The 11,590-nt window shown below is 49.8% G+C and overlaps 1 long non-coding RNA gene across 1 annotated transcript; it reads right to left on the reverse strand.

The window, feature by feature from the left end:
• Positions 1 to 10,521: 10,521 nt before the first annotated feature.
• LOC136371699 (uncharacterized) lies at positions 10,522 to 11,218 on the reverse strand. Its single transcript, XR_010745390.1, has 2 exons — positions 10,978 to 11,218; positions 10,522 to 10,687 (listed from the first exon to the last, which is right to left on the reverse strand). It is a non-coding gene; the product is annotated as an uncharacterized lncRNA (long non-coding RNA).
• Positions 11,219 to 11,590: the final 372 nt, after the last annotated feature.

Consider the following 11,590-nt stretch of genomic DNA (forward strand, 5'->3'; position numbering starts at 1 on the left):
CACACCCAGAAATAATTTTGGAGGCAGATCTCCCAAATGTTCATCTCAGCCTGCAGTGTGTGTTGTGTGTATGTCTGATACTCGGGAAAAGAAACAAAAAGTCACCTCCTTTCAGGCACTTTGACACAATACATGTTAAATCTAAGGTTCCATTCAGGAGGTCATTGAAATGAAGAGTGAACTCGCTGCTCTGTAGCTGAGGAAGCACCAGCCTGCTGAGGGAAATCGTGTCCATGAGTGTTCTGAAGTGGATTTCTCACAGGTGGAAGGAAACAAAGCAGTGTGAGATATTTTCAAGCTCTGTGAATTATTTCCTCACCATGTGGGAGCTTTTCAGGAGAAGGAGGCACACAGAAATAGGCAGGTGTCTCCAGCACCACGGGAGTTTTCCTGCAGCTCAGGGGACCTGAATTCTTCTTTCCAGCTGTTTGCAACAGCAGCATCCAAGGGGAGGATTGCCCAATCCCATCTGCTCACTTACAGCCACTTTGATTCATCTCTGTGGATGCCAAACTCCTTTTTTGAAAGAGTAAATGCATTATTTAAACATAAACAGCGCCACTCACTCCAACAGAGCAAAAGAAAGATGAAAATACCCTTTGCACCCTTCCAAGTCAACTGGAATGGCTGCAGCGCTGTGGGTGAGTGCCTTGGGCAGCAGAGGATCACACAGGCTGCTTTTTGTCTTGGCTTTGAGTCATCCATTGATTTCCAGTGGGGGATCAGCCTCCTGAAACCACAGCAGAGCAAATTCTGTGCTCTGGGATGTGCAGCTCAGCCTGTGCAGAGGGAAAGAAATTCACTTGGAGTGAGCAGTAGGGCTGATGTATGGGGAGGTGGAGTTGATGCTCCTCAGGAATGGCCAGTCTGGGGATTGGGTTTGACAAAGCAACACTCCAAGGAATTCTTGAGGTGGGTTCTGCCCTCTGTCCCAGCTGGTTTGGAGCACACAGGAGTCGTGGACTTAAAAATATTACAGAGAATCACAGATTGGTTTGGGCTGGAAGGGGCTTTAAACACACCAACAGCTTCAAGAATGACAGAAAACAACATTCCAAATCATGTCACGCCTTAGATTACAGCATTCACTGGTTATGTTTATTGGCTGTGTTTGTTTTTGTTTAGAAAGTCGTTTACTTGCTTGTGTTTGACTGAGCCAAATGAGCATTAATTTATCTTTTCTCTGTGGAGGAGCTGCTTTAATGGCATCTGGTCAATGTGCAGTGAGAAGGCTGCACTGACTGCTGGTCTTATTGGAAACAATTAATTTAGAAAATTTATTCAATTTTCATTCCTAATAACTTTCCAGGCAACATTCCCTGTTTGTCCATTTTTCCTTGGATTCTGTGGGTAACTTTAATAAAAAGGGAATTCCCTAAACTTGTTTTGTTTGGCCCTTGTTGCACTTACAGGTCCTGCAGGCAAAGAGCTTTTCAAGACACAGAACCATTCGCTTTTTGGTGTGATCCATTTCCCCACTCCACAGAATTACAGAATTGTGGAATCCCAGAATGGTTTGGCTTGGGAGGGACTTTAAAGCTCATCTCAAAGCCCCTGCCATGGGCAAGGACACCTTCACTATCCCAGGGTGTTCCAAGCCCCATCCAAACCTGGCCTTGGACACATCCAGGGATCCAGGGGCAGCCACAGCTTCTCTGGGAATTCCATCCCAGACTCTCCCCACCCTCACAGGGAAGAACTCCTTCCCAATATCCCATTTAACCCTGCCCTCTGGCAGTGGGAGCCATTCCCTGTGTCCTGTCCCTCCATCCCTTGTCCCCAGTCCCTCTCCAGCTCTCCTGGAGCCCCTTTAGGCACAGTAAGTGGCTCTGAGCTCTCCCTGGAGCCTTCTCCTCTCCAGGCTGAGCATCCCCAGCTCTCTCCAGAGCAGAGGGGCTCCACCCTGGGCTGAGCTGGGCTCATGCTCCAGCAGGGAATGCTGCTCCTGTCCTGCTCTCAGCCAGCTCTGGAGCTCTGCAGGAGAACCTCCTGAGCTCAGACTGAGCTGAACCTGCCTGTGCCACCTTTGGAACCCAACAGCTCCTGTGACAGCCCCTGTGTGCAGGCAGTGCTCTGGGGATGTCACCAGAGTGTGGTGACAGCTGGGATCAGGGCTGCTGCAGCCCAGCAGAGCAAAGCCAGCTGTGAACACTCCATGCAGGGAATTCCGTGTGGAAAATGTGCTCCAAAGTGCCGCTGCTCAGTGCCTGCAAAATGTCATTTCATCTTCCTGCTCCTTCTGCCTGCCCTCATGAATGAGGCACTCTCCCTGTCTCCCTCAATGGAGGCTTTGTCTTCGACATTCAGCACAAGGGTTTTGATAAGCAAAATGAAAAACGCTGAGTTTTCTCCTCAGCTGCCAGCACAGGAATATTGCTGACTGAGGATGGAGCTGAGAGATGGAAAGCACGTGGATAAAACCACTGGATTTTCCTCCAAGTGTGTCCCACCAAGAATGTTTTATAAATGTTATTTGTAATGGTTGTTGATAATCTTTGTAAAGATTATTTTGATACTCTGTGCAAGACTTGAGGATTGTTCAGTGTCCTTTTGGATGCTTGAGACTCTTGTACTGCATTTTTAACTGCTCAACTCTGCCCTTGGTAGTTCAGAGAACCTCAAGGAGAGAAACACTTACTCAAGGGGCTTGAGTAAATTTTCCTCTGAAATTTGTCTCAAAACACTTCCTGATAATAAGATAAATAACATGGGTGACAGTTTTCAGTCCACACTGATGTGCTCAGATGTTTAATTTCCTGTGAATATGGGCCCTAGAGATAATAAACACAGTGATAAGAGACTTTTAATTTTTTTTAACCTTTCTGCTGCACTATGGATTCAGTCTGGGGTGGGGAAAGAACCTTTTGATGATAAATAATTGAAATGAAAACTCACAAATTCACTAAAGGAAGGTCACTGTAAGAAGAAAGGGCTGTCTAAGCAATGGTTGTGTGTCTCTGATGTACTTTTATAAGATAAGGGAGCTATTTCTAGCAGAATACAAAGATTCTTTTCCATGGAAAAGGGGAGGGATGGAGGCACCAGAGGCAGCAGAGGCATCCTTAGCACAGCAGGTGCCAGGATCCCTAAATGATGAGAACATGGGAATAGGTGGAAAAACAGCGTTTGGGCAATGGTTGGCTGGAAGAAGATTATTGGATGGCTGAAATATGGGAGAAAAATGTCAAAAGAGGCAGTTCAGGGGACAAGAGGAATTTTAGATGCGAGGAAACTTCTATTTCCTGATAATCTCCAGCCTAATTGCAGAGTAAATAATTTCTTCCACGCCTCTCTCCTGCCCAGATGTCACTGCAGATGGCAAAGCTTCTGCCAAAGAGAGCTTGGAAATGCCCACCAGGACTGTGACCAGGCTGCTTGAACTTCCAGTGACACTTCCAAACAAATAAAAGAATGCCACGTTCCTCTCTGCTTCCCACACCTTCTCCCCTCAGCTGGGGTTCAGGGTTCTCCAAAAGAAAAGTGTTCTCACCCATCATCATCATCCCAGCCCCTCACAGTAACTGGACAGGGAAAACAAATCATCTGCACGACCAGAGAGCTAGGAAATATTTCCTAAATTGTATCACAGTAGAACAAAAAGCTGCCTTGAGCTGTAGGCTCTAGGAGAAAGGAGGTTATATATGGCATTAATTTTCTATTCTCTAATGGAAACCATTGTCCGACGTTGCCACAGCCGTGGTTTTCTAATGGTTGGGAGTAATTTGCCCAGATTAATGCTCTCTGTTCAATCCATTTAATGTGACTTAATTTCATAACACTACGGGCTTTATCAGTAGTCAAACTAACCCCTGCAAAACCCCAGCAGGCAAAAATGCCTGTCGAGTTTAGCTGTTGAGGCTGGATGGTGCTGCTTGGTGAAAAATGAAGGAATTGTTTGGAGGGAAAGGACCATCAGAGAACCACGGGGTCTGCCCGAATTCTTTGTCTTTCATCAGAAGTGTTCTTGGGTCACAGCTCGGCTTTATCTTCACGGTTATCACAATGTGGGGTTTGTGTCTGGGGCCATGTGGGAGCTCTGTCAGACTCCTCCAAGCCTCATAAATCAGTGACCCAGCACAAATCCTCCCTTGCTCTTTTACCGGGTTGGATTTGGGATATCACCTAGCGCAGAGGTAAAGGCTCGGGTATTTCCATTTCAGCTTCCTTTTGAAAGTGTCAGCTACACACAGTCATCAAAGCTGTTGTGTTGGTTGGGTTTTTCCTCCTGTGCTTGTTCTCATCAGCTTTCTCTCCACAGCACATTCAGGAATATTCGCTGTGAAATCTTTTCTCCCTGAGATGTTGCAGCACCCCAGAAGAGCAGCAAGAGTCCTCCCTTTGACACCCAACCTGCTCATTCTGAATGCCAGAGTAACCTTTGATTTGGTTTAAGATTACCTCACATGGCATTCAAGGCTGTTTTGGCCCCCTTTTTTTTTTTTTTCCTGAGGCTCAGGAAGCACCATTCAATGCCTTAATTGAAGAGAAGGTCTTTTTTGGAATCGTGAACATGTTAAATGGGGGTTTAGTGTAAAAGACTCCTCAGAAATGCCATTTTGCAGCCAGGATCTACTATTCTGCCTTGTCTCCTGCCAAAAAAATCACCCCCAAAGTAGCTGCAAAGCAGCTGTTAACAGCATTTCCAGGTTTTCACCCAGTTTTAGTGGTTGTTGCTTAGAGTTGATGGCTTTGCCAGGAGTTTCTGACTGAGATATTGCTCTGATTGCTCTGACCTGTGGTTTAGTGATCACTGAAGGATTCACACTCCACGTTTAGGATTTTGGGGGTTGCCAGAGGAAATGATGAACTCCTGAAAGACACAACTCTGGAACTGTAACTCCCCTCCTCTCCTCTTCTGAATTCTCACTCGGGTCCATCTTTTTCTCTGTCCTTGCACAGCCCTGGGAAGGGGAGATGGTGCCCGGGGTATCCACAGGGCAGCTCCTCAGCCTCACAAATTTCTTCTCCCAGGCCATTTCCCCTCACTCTCCCTTTCTCCTTTTCCTTCTTTTCTTCACCCCCCATCTCCTTTTTTCCCCCTCTTCCCCTCCTCTCCCAACTTGATTTCTTACTTCATTTCTTACTTCTGTCCTTGTTCCCTTCCCTGTCTCACTGTCATTTTTCCTGCCCATCCTTAAGAAACCTTAAGAAAGGTTTGCAATCTCCATCCCTCACGATCCAGGGCTCATCTCTCTGTGCTCTGACTCAGGGCATGGGTTTGGCAGTGCCATTCCACGCTGCCAAACTTCTCAGGAAATTTCTAAGTTGTTGAAGAAAGCCGTGAGGAAATAGGTCCTTATGGGCAGAGAGGGATGGGATAATGGGGAATGGTTTGAAACTGAAGGAGTAGAGGTGTAGATGGGATTTTTGGGAAGGAATTTTTCCCTGGGAGGGTGATAAGGCCCTGGCACAGGGTGCCCAGAGCAGCTGTGGCTGCCCCTGGATCCCTGGGAGTGCCCAGGCCAGGTTGGAGCAACCTGGGACAGTGAAAAGTGTCTCTGCCATGGCAGGGGATGGCACTGAGGGATTTTAAATTCCTGTCCAACCCCAACCATTCCAGGATTCCCTGATTTCTGTGGTTCCATGCACTGCAGAGCCAGGCAAGAGCGGGAGCACAGACACATGAGCCTGGAATGGAGCAGGGTAGCACCTCAAGGCTTTGTGGTGGTTTCTCACCCACAGGGACCCACAAAAAGCTTTGAAATTGTAAAAGCCCCAACGATTTTGAAGGAAAACTTGTGGAATTGGCATCTCAGGCCAGAAGACCCTTTCCTATCTCCAGATATTGCCCTTCCTCCTTCAGCAGCCACATGCCAATAATCCAACACACCCCACAGTCCATTTGGTCCCCTTTAGGTCAGGAAGCACAAAGGACTCAAAACTGAACCTTGGTGGAGCCTGGGCTGAGTTTTTCCTTGGATAAAGGCTGTGGCAAACACATTCCTCTTTGTGACCAGGATTTCTCTTGCCCACCCACTGAGAATGACCCGGCCAGAAGGTGCTGGGGAAAGGGGAGGCTGAGACCACCCAGCAGTGGCTCCAGCACCCTCAGGTCAGCCTGGGTGGCCCATTTGTTCCTCCTCAGCTTTTCTGCTGCCCTTTCTGATCCTTCCCAGTATGGACCAGTGCGTGTTTGTGGTCCTGCAGGGAAGGGAGAGCCCTGGGAAGGGCAGGTGGGGCTGGGCTGATCCGAGCTGGGACAAACGTGGAAGGAGAGGGAAGGAAGAACCTCTGATGGAACACGAGGTGGATTTCTGTGCAGGAGTGGCGTTTTGGAGAGGGTGTGGGCGCAGTGGGTTTGAGTTCACTCAGCCCAACCCACTGGTGATGATTTCCTTATGCTCATTATTTCTTAAGGAGAAGAAAAGGGTTTGTATTACAAGAAAACCCAAATGTTTATCGTAAATTTCCTAAGCACAAAAGATGGTGCAAGCAAGAGCCCTGTTAAAAAAACCCACACCACGTAAAACATCAAAACCCCACCAACCTCAAAACAAACACAAAGGAAGAGATGCAGAGCATCCTCTACAACCGACAGCAAATTCAAAATTCTGATTCTGTCTGATACAGCCCTGGGATGTCCACCAGAACATTCACCTCTGATAGAAAATCTCTTTTATTTTCTGTTTTGTCTGTGTGTTATTTAGAGCTTACTTAACGTATTTCCTCTGTGCACAAACTTGTGATTTTTATTGCACAGATTTTTCACAAAATCTGGGCAGAGCTGCTGTCACAGTAACCCTGTGAAATGGAGGAAATATTTATAGGGAGTGAGTGGACAACTCCAAAGTCAGTGTCGTGTGACACAAACCCTCCAAGGTCTTCATTTCTTCTTCCACATCTTCGTGTCAGCGACAAAAGGAAAAGCTGCTTTGTAATGGCAACAAGAGTCTCCTAACACTGAGAAGATATTAGAACTTAGTGTGACTTCTCCCTTCAAGATAAAGGATGGCTTCCACCTGCAAGTGTGTATTTTCAATTATGTTTTTCAGACTATATTTTTGATTTAAAGAGATGTCCATCATCCTGCACAGTGTTAGTGCCAATATCCATTAAAAATGGAGAGAATCTCTCTGCAGAGGAGATCCCACACTGGACAAGCACAGAGATCCAAGGTGGGGCACCTGCTGTAGGTGTGGGAGTCTTTAGGGTACCCTGAGGAGAGGAGGTGCAGCCTCCAGGGAAGGAAACAGCTTTGAGTGGGGAGATGGAGAACATCTGAGATTCCTTCACACCCTCAGAGCTCTGTCATGCCTCAGTCACAGCCCCACTGCTGCTCTTGCAGACTTGGAATTCCCTCTTTCTTCTCTTCCTTCCTCTTCCCAGCATCTCCCACTGGATCCCAGACTGGGTGTCCTCCCGCCTTCCCACCTTGGATTTCTCAAAGGCATCTCCACACTCTGGGCATCTTCTCTTGGAATTACTGAAAAACCACCCCAGGCTCCCCTCTCCTCTTCTGAATTCTCACTCGGGTCCATCTTTTTCTCTGTGTCTCTGCACAGCTCTGGGAAGGGGAGATGCTGCCCGAGGTATCCACAGGGCAGCTCCTCAGCCTCACAGATTTCTTCTCCCAGTTCATTTCCCCTCATCCTCCTTTTCCTTCTTTTCTTCACTTTCCACCTGCTTTTTTCCCCTCTTCCTTTCCTCTCCTGACTTCATTTCTTACTTCTGTCCTTGTTCCTTTCCCTGTCTCTCCCTCATTTTTCCTGCCCATCTTTTCTCTCTCCTTTTCCCCCACACTTGTCCCCCATATCTCCTTCTCCCTCTTCCTCCCCACCTTCAACATTCACCTTCCCTTGTCCCATCACTTTTCTTGTTTTCTTTCTCCCTCCCCTTTCCTCCCTTTCTGCCATCCCTCCCTTTAAGCACCAACTCAGATAAACACAAACTCAATCCTGCCCCAAAACACCCTCAAATCATCCTCAAACTCCCCCTCAGTGCTCCCAAACCACTCTGACACAGCCAGGCCAGGCTGGGAAGGTAATTTTTGTTGGTTTTGCAGGGTAAACCCCTGAGGACCAATCTGGAATTGTTCATTTGAATTGTTCATTTCAGTGACATTTTTCCAAGGCAGTGTGTAAACACAGAAAGGGGAGCAAACAGGAAAAGAAGGAGCGAGTGTTTGAGAGGAGAATCGCTGAGTGCCGTCAGCATTTACACTGTTGGCAGCTGAAGGAATCACAGAATCCTGGAATGGTTTGTGTGGGAAGGGACATCAGTAATCATCCAGTGCCACCCCCTGCCATGGCAGGGACTTCCTCTGTCCCACCTGGCCTCGGGCAATTCTGCTTGGGAGCTTCAGTCTTTTCTTAACAGAGACTTTCTGCACGTGGCACATCAGGTGTCCCCTTGGGATCAGCATTACTGATGACCGGGAGTGCCTCTTTGAGAAATTTCACCTGGTTCAGGTGACAGGAAAGGAGCCTCTTACTGTGAATTTGTCTGCTCAAGACCATCAGTCCTTTTCCCCTGTGACAGAGGTGTCATTGAGGCACAGTTCCCAGGGTGGTGTGAGGCTGTGAGAGGTGCAGAAGTGTTGGAAGGTGTAAAATCAGAGGTTTTGGTGTCAGAATGCGCACGGTGAAGTTTTAGGGTTTGGGATTTGTACAATCAGAGTTTTGGCGTGGGAATTTGTACAATCAGAGTTTCTGGTGACTGAATTTGCACAGTCAGAACGTTTTGGTGTGGGAATTTGTACCATCAGAGTTTTTTATGATGTAATTTGTACAATCAAGAGTTTTTGGTGATGTAATTTGCACCATCACAGTTTTTGGTGATGTAATTTGTATGATCAGAGTTTTTGATGATGTAATATGTACAGTCACAGTTGTTGGTGATGTAATTTGTACCATCACAGGTTTTGGTGAGGTAATTTGTACCATCACAGTTGTTGGTGATGTAATTTGTACGATCAGAGTTTTTGATGATGTAATATGTACAGTCACAGTTGTTGGTGATGTCATTTGCACCATCACAGTTTTTGGTGAGGTCATTTGCACCATCACAGTTTTTGGTGATGTAATTTGTACCATCACAGTTTTTGGTGATGTAATTTGCACCATCACAGTTTTTGGTGATGTAATTTGCACCATCACAGTTTTTGGTGATGTAATTTGCACCATCACAGTTTTTGCTCCGTTTCAAACCTGACCCCCGGGCCCCGCGCGCCCTCCCGCGGCCACAGCCGGTACTGCAGCCCCCCGCCCGCCGCTGCCCCGCGGAACCGCGGCCGCCCCTCGGAGCGCTCGGCCGGGCTCCGCCGTGTCCCGGCGGCAGGGGAAGAGACACGGGACCGCCACGGTTGTCCCTCGGTGTCCCTCGTTGTCCCCTGCTGTCCCCTGCTGTCCCCCGCTGTCCCCCGGTGTCCCTCGCTGTCCCCTGCTGTCCCTCGCTGTCCCCCGGTGTCCCCCGCTGTCGCCCGCAGCCCCGCCGGCCGCGCTCTGTCTCCCCCTGGTGGCCGGCGGCGGTGCCGCAGCTCCGGGCTGTGCCCGCCGGTCCCGGGAGCGCCGTGCGGAGCCTTTTTGGTTTTTTACCGTTCTTTGCGTTTCTTTCCCCGCGTTTGCCCTGATCTGCGCGATTTACACTTACTGGACCTTGCTCCTGCTCTTTACTTGTGTGTTTTAGGAGCAGCCAGCCCAGGTCCTGCTGCGGTGCCCACGGGCAGAGCCAGGACACACCGTGCCCACCGAAGGCAGGCTGGGTGTCCCTCGGTGTCCCTGTGTGTCCCTCCGTGTCCCCGGTGTGGCGGCAGAGGCGGGTGGAGCAGCGTTCTGCACCTCGCGTTCCCCTCCTGTGATTAAAGGCGGCGCGGTGGGTGGAGGGAGAACGCCCCAAAGGGTTTTTCTGGCGTCAGGACAAGGGGCAGACAATGAGAACATCTGCAAAAGTCTCCCCCGTGCTGTGGGCAGTGTGGGGAGCGCTTGGCGACCCTCTCACGATGTTCCCACAGCCTTGGACCCAGCCAGGTTGCCCCCAAAATGCCCCGGTTTAAACAGCACCAGTTTCCTCTGAAAGCACGTTCCCACCAGGATGCCCCAGGAAATACCGGGTTGAGGCATCAAACGCACCTTGGAGACTCTCAGCTCTTAGAGCAGCGCTTTAAAAAGCGCTCTGCTGCTTTCAGCAGGTCCCTGCCTCACTCCCCAGGAGCACCGGGGGCTTGTCTCGGGTTTGGCAGTCCCAGGGATGCTCTGACAGCCTGGAAACCACCCCAGCTACCCAAAAGCACTTGAGTGCCTTTGGAAATCTCACTCTCCTGCCTTTCCAGTTCTTTTGCAGAAAATCCCGCACCTGGGAATTCCGCAGGGTTCCCTGGAAGCTGCTCTGGTGCTCAATTACACATTAAAAGTTGTCAACAGTTCTGTGCAGAATGAAAAAAGTAAATACCAAAATTCACATCAATGTGTTACGTTCTCATTTGCATAATTACAGACAAATCCTTCAGTAATCATTTGAGCACACACTGCAGTCATGGGGAAGTAACACGGCTGTGTTCTTCACAAAATCGGTTTTGTCAGGAAATACAAGCAAAGATTTATGTATTTTATTAAAGCAAGTCAACTGCAAATACAAACAAACACAATAAATACTTCAGTACTCCAAAACGCAGGATAATAAACCAGAGAGGGTTGTTTGGCAGCAGTCAGAGCGGAGTGTTTGTCCTTGTACTACATACACTGTCTGCAAACTGGATACAGAAAACTGTCTTGTAGAGAGATTGCTGGGGCCACAAAATACAGAGAGAATCGTTAAGGCTGGAAAAGCCCTTTGAGATCAGGGTCCAACCATCCCCAGCACTGCCGAGGCCACCTCCAACCTGTGTCCCCAAGTGCCACATCCACACGTCTTTTCCATCCCTCCAGGGATGGGGGCTCCAGCCCTGCCCTGGGCACCTGTGCCAGGGCTGGACAACCTTTTCCGTGGAGAAATTTCCCCTAATATCCAACCCAAGCCTCCCCTGGGGCTCCTGAGCCCCACCTGTCCCTGGGCACGGAGATCTCCGGTGTTTCTCCAGCAGCGGCCCCGGAGTTCTCCAGGGGGATTTCTCCCTTCCTGCTTGCTGCGCAGGGTTTGGTGTCTCACCATCAGCTTTTCCCTCGGATTTACCTCAGGACTGAACAAACACCCGAGGGCTTCTCTGCCCTCCCTTTGGCCCGGGCCAGGCTGTGAGGGAGGTGACACAGGAGGTGACACTGAGGGCTCAAGCGACAGACGCGCGGTCCTGGAGGAACCCCCGGTGCGGCCAGAGAGAGCCCCGCTGGGGCTGTGCGGAGCTGAGGATAAGGCTCCCGCCCTGTGTGCAGGGATGGCTGATGATGAACGGGCGGTGCCGCCGGTACCGGCGTGAGTCAAGGCAGCAGCGGAACGGCCCAAGGGCGCCGAGCTGCCATTACACCGAGGGAGATGGGGTGGGGGCAGGCTGGGCCGGGCACTGGGGGCTCACCGGGAAGGCGGGCTGGGCCGGGCGCAGGGTCGGGGGTGTCCAGAAAGGGCGGCGGGGCCGAGCGGCGCCATGCGGGACCCACGCGGGGCACCGCGGCACTTCCGGGTTTGGCGGACAGTACGGTGTCTGCGAAGGGTCACAAAACAA

This window comes from Sylvia atricapilla, chromosome 25, assembly GCF_009819655.1.
Source record: "Sylvia atricapilla isolate bSylAtr1 chromosome 25, bSylAtr1.pri, whole genome shotgun sequence".
In the NCBI taxonomy this organism is placed as follows: Eukaryota; Metazoa; Chordata; class Aves; order Passeriformes; family Sylviidae; genus Sylvia; species Sylvia atricapilla.